This window comes from Pelodiscus sinensis, unplaced genomic scaffold (assembly GCF_049634645.1).
Source record: "Pelodiscus sinensis isolate JC-2024 unplaced genomic scaffold, ASM4963464v1 ctg40, whole genome shotgun sequence".
Classification (NCBI taxonomy): domain Eukaryota; kingdom Metazoa; phylum Chordata; order Testudines; family Trionychidae; genus Pelodiscus; species Pelodiscus sinensis.
The window spans coordinates 195,097-207,036 of record NW_027465932.1 but is presented as its reverse complement, the minus strand read 5'-3'; positions in this window follow the sequence as shown (position 1 = coordinate 207,036).

The following is an 11,940-nucleotide window of genomic DNA, read 5'->3' as shown; positions in this document are numbered from 1 at the left end:
AGGCAGCAGTGCAGGGATCAAAGAGCCGGAAAGAACTGTGAACTGTGACAGACCAGGCCATGTCTGGGCACAACTGAGGGCGTCCGCTCAGGGCGAATTGCTCAAATCCGAGGCTCCTTACAGCCCCCAGACTGGTGACCTCTCCAAACAGGCCACAAACCAGTCTCACAGAGCGCTACAGCTGCCTGCCTGAAGCTTCACCAGCAAAACCCCTCCGACACCCCAGCAATATCCATGCCCCAGGTGGCCCCGGGCCTCATACACAGGTGGGGGGTCCTAGCACCCAATCCCACCTACCCCGAACAAGTTCTGTCCGGTTCCAAGAAACCAGCCACAGATCCCTGGTCAATTTACCCTCTGGATCTTACCCACAAATCATGCTGGGCCAATCCTTTAGAATATCTATCTAAAGGTTTATTATTACAAGAAAGAAAAGCATGAGAGTAAGGTTATTAAAGTACAGTACGTTACATGCACCGAATCTCCCAGTTCTCGATGCAGGCTCTAGCAGAGATGTTGCAGCTGCTGGTTTAAAAGTTCTTATTGCACATCCTAAGATCAGGATGGGTTCACAGGTCTTCCGGGCTCTTCAATCCCTGCAATGCTGCCTCTGGGATGAAGTGCTGAGCTGAGAACAAAATGGCATCGACCACATGGCCTCTTTATACCTCCTTCCTGGCCTCTTCTTGTATGCAGCAAGTCACCTGGTCAGAGGCCAATCTCTATGTTCCCTGCTGGCTGCTCTCAGGTGACAGCCCCCATTCTTTGGGTGTGTCTTTGGCCCATCAAGTGCCATTGTCCTACAGGGCCTGGCTAATTCTTGGAACTGGACAGATCTTGTTCGGGGTAGGTGGGATTGGGTTCTAGGATCCCCCCACCTGTGTATGAGGTACAGGGCCATCTGGGGCACGGATATTGCTGGGGTGTCGGAGGGGTTTTGGTGGTGAGGCTTCAGGCAGGCAGCTGAAGCGCTCTGTGGGACTGGTTTGTGGCCTGTTTGGAGAGGTCACCAGTCTGGGGGATGTAAGGAGCCCTGGATTTGAGCAATTCGCCCTGAGTGGACGCCCTCAGCTGTGCCCAGACTCGGCCCGGTCCGTCACACACCCACAGGGGAATGGGATTACTAAGGAATCTAGGGGTTAAAGGAATGAGGTTTAACAGCTAATTTGAGTTATGGGGTTTACTTCGAACTCCCATTTCACTTCCGTGTGTAGACGCGGGCAGTTATTCTGGGCTAGTCGGTTTCCAAAATGGCGACCGCCTGGGAACATGCTAATGAAGCGCGGGATATTTAAATCCTATCATAGAATCATAGAATCATAGAATAATAGGACTGGAAGGGACCTCAAGAGGTCTTCGAGTCCAGCCCCCCGCCCTCAAAGCAGGACCAAGCTCCGTCTACACCATCCCTGACAGATGTCTATCTAAACTGTTCTTAAATATCTACAGAGAGGGAGATTCCACCACCTCCCTTGGCAATTTATTCCAATATTTGACCACCCTGACAGTTAGGAATTTTTTCCTAATGTCCAATCTAAACCTCCCCTGCTACACTTTAAGCCCATTACTCCTTGTCCTGTCCTCAGAAACCAAGAGGAACAAATTTTCTCCTTCCTCCTTGTGACACCCTTTTAGATATTTGAAAACCGCTATCATGTCCCCCCTTAATCTTCTTTTTTCCAAACTAAACAAGCCCAGTTCATGAAGCCTGGCTTCATAGGTCATTATCTAGACCTTTAATCATTCTTGTCGCTCTTCTCTGCACCCTTTCCAATTTCTCCACATCTTTCTTGAAATGTGGCGCCCAGAACTGGACACAGTACTCCAGCTGAGGCCTAACTAGTGCAGAGTAGAGCGGCAGAATGACTTCACGAGTTTTGCTTACAACACACCTGTTGATACAACCTAGAATCATATTTGCTTTTTTTGCAACAGCATCACACTGTTGACTCATACTCAATTTGTGGTCCACTATGACCCCTAGATCACTTTCCGCCATGCTCCTTCCTAGACAGTCGCTTCCCATCTTGTATGTATCGAACTGATTGTTCCTTCCTAAGTGGAGCATTTTGCATTTCTCTTTATTAAACCTCATCCTGTTTACCTCTGACCATTTCTCTAACTTGCTAAGCTCATTTTGAATTATGTCCCTATCCTCCAAAGAAGTCACAACCCCACCCAGTTTGGTATCATCTGCAAACTTAATAAGCGTACTCTTTATCCCAATATCTACATCATTGATGAAGATATTGAACAGTACGGGTCCCTAAACAGACCCTTGAGGAACTCCACTTGTTATCCCTTTCCAGCAGGATTTAGAACCGTTAACAACAACTCTCTGACTATGGTTATCCAGCCAATTATGCACCCACCTTATCGTGGCCCTATCTAAGTTATATTTGCCTAGTTTATCAATAAGAATATCATGCGAGACCGTATCAAATGCCTTACTAAAGTCTAGGTATATGACATCCACCGCTTCTCCCTTATCCACAAGGCTCGTTATCGTATCAAAGAAAGCTATCAGATTAGTTTGGCATGACTTGTTCTTCACAAACCCATGCTGGCTATTCCCTATCACTTTATTACCTTCCAAGTGTTTGCATATGATTTCCTTAATTACCTGCTTCATTATCTTCCCTGGGACAGACGTTAAACTGACCGGTCTATAGTTTCCTGGGTTGTTTTTATTCCCCTTTTTATAGATGGGCACAATATTTGCCCTTTTCCAGTCTTCTGGAATCTCCCCTGTCTGCCATGATTTTTCAAAGATCATAGCTAAAGGCTCAGATACCTCCTCTATCAGCTCCTTGAGTATCCTGGGATGCATTTCATCAGGACCTGGTGACTTGCTGACATCTAACTTTCCTAAGTGACTTTTAACTTGTTCTTTGTGTATCCTATCTTCTAAACTTACCCTCTCTCTGCTTGTATTCACTACGTTTGGCACACCTCCAGACTTCTCGGTGAAGACCGAAACAAAGAAGTCATTGAGCATCTCCGCCATTTCCAAGTTTCCTGTTACTGCTTCTCCCTCCTCACTAAGCAGTGGGCCTACCCTGTCCTTGGTCTTCCTCTTGCTTTTAATGTATTTATAAAAGGTCTTCTTGTTTCCCTTTATGCCTGTAGCTAGTTTGATCTCATTTTGTGCCTTTGCCTTTCTAATCTTGCCCCTGCATTCCCGTGTTGCTTGCCTATATTCATCCTTTGTTAGTTGTCCTAGTTTCCATTTTTTATATGACTCCTTTTTTATTTTGAGATCGTGCAAGATCTCCTTGTTCAGCCAAGCTGGTCTTTTGCCATATTTTCTATCTTTCCTACACAGCGGAATTGTTTGCTTTTGGGCCCTTAACAACGTCCCTTTGAAATACTTCCAACTCTCCTCAGTTGTTTTTCCCTTCAGTCTTGCTTCCCATGGGACCTTACCTACAAGTTCTCTGAGCTTATCAAAATCTGCCTTCCTGAAATCCATTACCTCAATTGTGCTGGTCTCCCTTCTACCTTTCCTTAAGATCATGAACTCTATTATTTCGTGATCACTGTCCCCTATACTGTCTTCCACTTTCAAGTTCTCAACTAGTTCCTCCCTATTTGTTAAAACCAAATCCAGAACAGCTTCTCCTCTGGTAGCTTTTTCAACCTTCTGAAACAGAAAGTTGTCTCCAATGCAGTCCAGAAACTTATTGGATAGCCTGTGCCTCGCTGTGTTAGTTTTCCAACATATGTCTGGATAGTTGAAGTCCCCCATCACCACCAAATCTTGGGCTTTGGATAGTTTTGTTAATTGTTTAAAAAAGGCCTCATCCACCTCTTCCACCTGGCTAGGTGGCCTGTAGTAGACTCCTAGCATGATATCACCCTCGTTTTTTACCCCTTTTAGCTTAACCCAGAGACTCTCTACACAGCTATCTCCTACGTTCATCTCCACTTCAGTCCAAGTGTGTACATTTTTAATATACAAGGCAACCCCTCCTCCCTTTTTTCCCTGTCTGTCCTTCCTGAGCAAGCCGTACCCTTCCATACCAACATTCCAATCATGCGTCCCATCCCACCAGGTTTCTGTAATACCAATGATATCATAGTTGTATTTATTGGTTAGCAATTCCAGTTCTTCCTGCTTATTACCCATACTTCTCGCATTTGTATATAGGCATCTAAGATACTGATTTGATCTTGCCTCCCTGTTGTGCCCTGACCCTCCTTTCTCCTTGCCATAGTAGGCCGTAGTCCCCCCCACTTCCAACCCATCTCCCAGTCCCGCACATGCAGCACTTACCTGTGGGCTTTGCTCACCTGCCCCAGACAAACCTAGTTTATGCTTCATTTGCAATTTTGGTTGCCCTCATTAGCCTTCCTAGTTCAAACTGGGGGGCTGGTGTAGACATACCCTAACAGCAGGCATGGATCCACTCAATGAAGCCACACTGGGTGCAGAAATACAACGGGCTTTATTGCCAAGACATATTGCACCTGAAGCCCCTGAGAGAGGAGCCCCTGAGAGAGGAGAAATCTGTGCCCTTTGTGGGGTGGTTGGGCAGGGCACATGATGTCCATATCTTCAGAAACTGCAGCCTGTACAGTAAGCTGGAGGTGGGCACATTTTTTTCCTGACAGGAATTTGCCACTGTGCATCGTGGGGGACACAGCCTACCCCTTCATGCCATGGATCATGAAGCTGTACACTGGACTCTTGGACCCCAGCAAGAAACTATTTAATACCCACCTGAACCGGGCCAGGATCAAGGTCAAGTGTATCTTCGATCTCCTCAAGGCATGCTTCTGGTGCCTGCTGACCTGCTTCGACATGGCAGAGCTCAGCATCCCCTAGGTGGTCGCGGCATGTTGTGTCCTCCACAACCTTTTGGAGAGGAAGGGGGAGGCTTTCCTCCCAGGGTGGGGGTCAGATGCCAGCCATGAGGGCCATCAGTTTGAGCAGCTGTGGACAGCTGTCATCTGGCAGGCCCACCAAGCTGGGATGTGCATCTGGGAGGTCCTGAGGGAGAAGTTCTCTCAGCACCCCAGTAACTGTCCCCGGGGCCTTCTCCCAAGAGGCGTCTGCCTAGCAACCCTATCCCTTCCCCACCACAATCTCTCCCTTCCCCCCTTCTCTGACTTCCCAATAAACACACCTGTCTGGTTTTCAACCAAAAATAAACTGAATTAATTCAACATCAAGAAAAGGTGGGCAGGGGGAGGGAGCTCTTAATTGGGAGGGGGACTCAGAACTGCAAGAGGCGTGGGGGGTGGCTGCATGTGCCACCTCAGGTGCAGGGATCTCATCAAGGTTTTGGTCAGGTGGCTATGGGGAGCACAGGGAAGTGGCCAGGACAGGGAGATGGAACAGGGTAAGAGTTAGTAGGGGGCAGCAGGAGGGGACATGAGCATCACCTGGGGAGGGAGCAGAGGCATAGCAGGGGTGGCAGGCAGATGGGGAATGGGCATAATAGGGGGGACGGGAAGCTGGGAGCCAGGAGTAGTGGCATGTGGTCACATCTCTGCAAGTACTGGCCCCAGGCACGTTCCCACCACTCAAGTTCAGCATGGATCTTGTGTGCCAACATCCGCTCCATCCTATCGAGGATGGTGATGTGCTGCTGCATGAGCTGCTCCCAGATTTTGGCACGACTTCTTGTCTCCCGGGCTGTGGCAGGTGACTGCGGTTCACTGATTGGCTCCTCGCTCCAGGCTGGTCTGGCTGTGGAGAACACACAGAGGGAGAGGCTGTCAGTCATCCCTGCAGACGCTGTCCCTGAGGCCGGGTCTTCCTCTGTGAGCAGCCACCAACAGTCCATGGCCCAGAGAACCAGGCTGTTTGCTTCTTCGCCCCTGAACCCATGGACAAGCAGCCCAGGGAAGTGTCCAGCCACAGTGGGATCCCCACAGGGGCGGCAGAGGAGCCAGGAGCAGCCTGGGGCTCCCAGGAGGCCGCACACACAGGAGTGGCTCGCAACAGTCTATGGGCACGGCTGCTGTCTTGAACATGCAGGCATGGCCATGTACTGTGTGTAGCACTCCTCGGCGTGTGTGGGGTCGGGCTGTGCCCTTGTGGCTAGCCTGCTTCCTGCTGGCACACACCCATAACCCCCCTGCCCTCCTTTCCGAACCCACTTTTCCACTACCACCTACCTCTCTCCTTTCTGATCCCACACACTACACCCAGCTCACACCTGTACCCTCCCTAATTTCTGACCCCACCTCATCAGATTTCTTTTGGCCCAACCCCACAATCTGTCTAGGTCACTCTGGACCCTATCCCTGCCCTCCAGCGTATCTACCTCTCTCTGTCCCTGACCCCCCTACTCCACACCCAGCCAACTCCTGCACCCTCCCTCTTTTCCAACCCCACACCCACACATGCATCCAACTCCTGCACCCTCCCTCTTTTCCAACCCCACACCCACACATGCATCCAACTCCTGCACCCTCCCTCTTTTCCAACCCCACACCCACACATGCATCCATATCCTGTCCACTCCTGCACCCTCCCTCCTTTACAAAAGTACTCCCCCTCTCCGAGCTCACTCTATTACCCTCCCTCCTGTCCAAACCCACTTCTTCAGTAACCGCAACTTCTACACCCTCCCACCTTTCTGACCCCCTCCACACACCCATCTCTGTCATGCACCCTCCCTCCTTTGCAATCTCAGAACTCCACACCCAGCCCCCTCCTCCACCCTCTATAATTTCCAATCCCACACCCAACCCACTTCTACACCCCTTGCCTTTCTGGGTGTGTCTAGAATACAGGGTTTTGTAGCCCTGTTATGCCTCGTGGGATGAGGTTTACCGGGGTGGTCGACAAATGCCTTTGATGTCGACTGCGGAGCGTCCAGACTAGCGCACTGAGTCAACAAACAGCTGATTGGCTCAGTGCGACAGCCAGTTTAATTTAAATGAAGCGGCAATTATTTAAATCGCCACTTCATTTGGGTATGTCTAGTAAACTAATCTACATGGCTCTGGCAACAGAGCCATGTAGTCTAGACATACCCTTAGAGACTAACAAAAACAAATAGTATCACATTTCGTAGTCAAAACCTACTTCATCAGTGACTCAAGAAGTCTCTCTCCTGTGCCCATCTCCACCTCAGTCGCAGTGTGTACATTTGTAATATCTGAGGCAACACCTCTTCCCTTTCCCCCTGCCTGTCCTTCCTTCCTGAGCTGTACCCTCCTGAACCAATATTCCTGTCCTGTGTATTATCCCTGCAAGTCTCTCCATCTGACTCTGACTCTGCTCTCATGATTCAGTACTTGCTTTTTCATTTCTACTTGCTGCCTTCCTGTGGCCACTGAGTTGGAGACAAGGGTTAGAGATCCACAGTCTTGGGGAATACAGTCAGAGGAGATGCATAACCCTACAGCACTTGTGTTACCTGCTTGTGGTGTTACACTGGCTCCTGCAGGTTAAAAGACTAAAATAAACAAATCAATAGAAACCAAGGCCCGGGTGAGTTGAGCTGAAGACGGGACGGAAGAGACATGAGAAATAACAGGAAACCTGAGACCTGAAAACAGCACGAGGTGTGAAATGGCTGCTCTGAGATGCTGAAATTTCTTACCAGCTTTATGAAGCTCAGAGAGCTGCTCAGTAGATTCTTACGACACTGTGACCCTTGGTACGTCCCTGCGAGAGCTCCTGTTTGACTGTGAAACTCACGGAAACTTCTCATTTTTTTCTGGGAAATTTCTTCAGCCCATCATCACCTTGCTCTTTCCCTCAGAGCCCCCCTCACCAGCTCTTGGTGGCCTCTTCCAGAACAGACCTGGGGCCCTCTGCTCCATCTTCACCCTATTTGACTTCTCAGCTGAGTCTCTGCAGGCTCACGGGGCTTTGTCTTTGTCCTGCTCCTCCCCCCTGGGCATTTTCACCCGTCAGTGTAACTGCAGCTGGGAACGTGCCCTGGTGACTCACATACGATCCGTCATGGAATCCCCACAGTCTCCTGCAGGGGCAATGGAGGCAGTGCCTATCCGGAGATGGATACACTGAGGCAGGCCTCAGGCAGTGTCCCAGGCTGCAGGAAGACCGGCCGGCAGAGAGTGGGAGCTGGGGGCCTGGCAGAGCACTGGGACTGGGTCAGCAGGGGTCTCATGAGATTAGGGAACTGGGATATGACGGGGCACGAGGCCTGGGCTGAGGGGTGCTCTCCTGGCGGAGTTCCAGGACACGGCAAGGAAACCTGCCCCATAAGACCCATGGGAACTCTGGGGACAAGCCCACCCATGGGGGGAGGGGCAAATAGGGCCATTTCCCCCAGAGCCCGGGGATTTGAAAGGCCCCAGAGTTCTTGACACCACCATTACTCTGGCCGTGGTGGTGGCTGTTGCTCCAGGCCCTTTCAGATCTCTGCCAGAGCCCAGCACAGGGTGCTCCAGCTGTCCTTGAGGGATGGCAGGGGAAGGGAGTTGCCATCCAGGAGGCATTGGGGGCTGGATGTCCCTGCCCCACCCTGCCCTTTTGGGAGCACAGAGCTGGCCCCACCCATTGCTCAGGGGCCCGGAGATCCTGTCCCAGACTAGATGGGTCTGGCTGTGGGGGATCCCCAGGCCCAGAAGGACTTTGGCAACGAGAAGCAGGAGGCTGCCCCTGACTAGCTCCATGGGGGCCCCCAGCTGACTCCCTCTGTGCTGCCAGGCTGCTGTGCCTGAGAGAGTGATTCCCTTGCTTGCCGAGGGGCATTCCAGGAGCACTGGGGGGGGCTGTTGTGGGGGAGATGAGGGGACCTGGTCGAGAGGAGGCTGTGTCACTCAGCACCAGGGAGCAGGCAGGGCCCGCCAGGTGCAGGAGGCATTGGGAGGACTCAATTGAAGTGGCGACACTGACTCCAAACTACAAATTCTTGCAGAACCTGCATGGAGCCCCAGGGAGGCAGCTGCTGAGCTGAGCAGAAACCAAACCCCATGTTCAAAGTCTGTCCGCATGGTCCCCGTGCACAGACAGCGAGGGGAAGATGCTCTGTCACAGTGTGGGTAACAGACGCACCCCTATGGGTTTGCAAACAGTGCAGACAGGGACAGGGATGGAAAGAGAAACTGCTCTGAGCATGAGAAACAGAGCGAGATCGGAAGATGTGGCTGGTTGAGGTGAGGAAGCAGAAACTTCAGCAGCAGGGGCTGGTGACCACAACTTCTCACAGCGATTCTCAGGCACGTATCACAGTGACACAAACAGGAAGCCTAAGAGAGGCCAGCGCAGAGCCGGTAACATCCGCCCCCCTCATACTCCAGCTCTCACCCTGCAGCTAGAGCCAGGCCAGAGACTCGGCCAGGAAGGTACCTCCCCGTGTGTCATCCCAAACAAAATGGCCGTTTCCTCTCAGCCTGCCCTTCCAGCCCCCAGCACATGAGGTCGTAGGGACCCGTTTCAGGGGCACCAGCCCAGTCACAGTGCAACTCACCCAGCTCTCCCACGGCAGGGCAGGGCTGAGAACGGGGCTGAGGAGCCTGAGGGGGGCCCAGTGGGAGAGGGGAGGGAGGAGGAGGAGGGAGGAGCTGGGGAGTCTGAAGGGCCCAGTGAGAGGGGTGGGGGAAGGAGGTACGAGGAGCTAAGGAGTGTGAGGGGGGCCAGTGAGAGGGGTGGAGGGAAGAGGTGCGAGAGGCTGGCAAACATCTCTCTGGCAGAAGGGCCAGAGGCGTGCGGGGCGGGACCTGCACTGTGAGATGGGCAGGAAAGCAGAGGAGGCCGGCAGGGGTGTCAGCCCCTGAGAGAGGAGAAATGGGAGCTGGGAGGGGTGGAACTGGCAGAGCAGGGGAGCAGGGATCAAGCTGGGGCCGAGGGTGAGAGGGCAGGTGTAGTGCTGAGCAGCTAGGGACACATTATAGAGTCCACGGAGGGGAGGGGGTGGGAGAAAGTGAGAGTGTGTGTTTAGACCCTGGCTAGGGCACTGTGGGAGCTACTGGAACACAGATAAAATAGCAGCAATGGAATAAGAACGGCGATGAAGCCCCTGGAAGTCAAACACAAGATTCTGTCATCGTGTGGGGCTGGAATTGGACTCCATGAAGGACGTGGGAGTTGGGGGTGACGGGTCAGACTGTCATCGATGGTTGAGAAGGTGGCTACACACACTGAACATGAAGAGAGATTAAAGAGACTAGGACTTCAGCTTGAAAAAAAGGAGAATAAGGGGGGATATGATAGAGGTCTATAAAATCATGACTGATGTGGAGAAAGGGAATAAGGAAAAGTTATTTACTTGTTCCCACAATATAAGATCTAGGGGCCACCAAATGAAATTAATGGGCAGCAGGTTTAGAACAAAGAAAAGGAAGTTCTTCTTCACTCAGCGCACAGCCAACCTGTGGAACTCCTTTCCTGAGGAAGTTGTGAAGGCTAGGACTTTAACTGGGTTTAAAAAAGAGCTAGATAAATTCAAGGAGGTTAAGTCCATTAATAGCTATTAGCCAGTGTGGGTAAGGAATACTGTCCCTAGCCTCTGTATGTCAGAGGGTGGAGATGGATGGCAGGAGAGAGATCGCTTCATCATTACCTGTTCAATTCACTCCCTCTGGGACACCCAGTGTTGGCCACTGGGCTGCTTGGACCTTTGATCTGACCCAGTATGGCCATTCTTATGTTCTTAACAGGTTTCAGTGTGGATATTGGGAGCCTGGGGATAGGACAGATTTCAGTGTGGATTCAGGGCACTGGGAGATTAGGGATGAGGTAGGTTCAGGAAAACCTGAAGCAACTAAGGTTGTGTCTACACTAACACTTACAGCTGTGTGTGTGAAGCCACCCCCCCATTCCCCTCCAACACTGAGCAATGCAAGTTTCCAAGTGCTGCGATGTGGAAGGGCAGATCGTGCTGTAGGGCTGGGAAGTGCTTTCTCCCCTTGTGTCTCTGGAGCTGCACCTACACATCCCTACTGATGCCCTCCTGACTTTCCTCTCAGCCCTGAAAATCCCTCCTTACTGTCATTCCACGAGGTGTAACAGTTAATTCGAACTTAGTTCGAATTAACGTATAACTGTCGTGAATAGTCGCGGGCAGTTAGTTCGGACTAGGGGGATTTTAAAATGGCGACCGGACGGGAACATGCAAATAAAGCCTGGGATATTTAAATCCTGGGCTTCATTTGCAAGTTCAAATGACTACATTAGCCTCCCTAGTTCGAACTAGGGGACTAGTGTAGACATAGCTTTACCTACTCTTAAATATCTCCAGAGATGGGGATTCCACAACCTCCCTGGGCAATTTATTCCAGTGTTTCACCACCCTGACAGGTAGGAACTTTTTCCTAATGTCCAACCTCAACCTCCCTTGCTGCAGTTTAAGCCCATTGCTTCTTGTCCTGGCCTCAGAGGCCAAGATGAACAAGTTTTCTCCCTCCTCCTTATGACACCCTTTTAGATACCTGAAAACAGCTATCATGTCCCCCTCAATCTTCTCTTTTCTAAACTAAACACCCTTGTTGGAACTTAACTTCCTTTATGAGTTTAATTCTTATGTAAATGGTATGAACAGAGACATCAGTTGGCTCACACACTACCTTCCATATCCTATGACCTAACCTACCAGCCACACAATGGAGGTGCTAACTGCTGCCTCCTTCGCCCTCTTCTCCACACACCACGGCCATGCAGGCAAGGGAAGTGTGCATCCACAGTGGGATCCCCTTATAGGCGGCAGAGGAGCTGGGAGCAGCCTGGTCCTACCTGGGGTCTGCACACCTCATAGGATTCTGCTTTCTATATCCTGGGACTAGACTCGGCTCCTGGCTGTAGCTTTCCCTGCACTCTGGGTCAGTCAATGTGCTGGGAGCTGAAGTCTCCCATTGTCCCCCTTTGATCATACTCAGGAATCGCTCTGACCTCTGCCACCATTGCACACTGAACCCGCTCTGCCTGTTGCAGGGCTGGGATTGTGAGCCTACCTGCTCATTGGTGACCCTGCGATTTAGGGGCTGTATCCAGGCATAGTCTGCTGGGCGGTG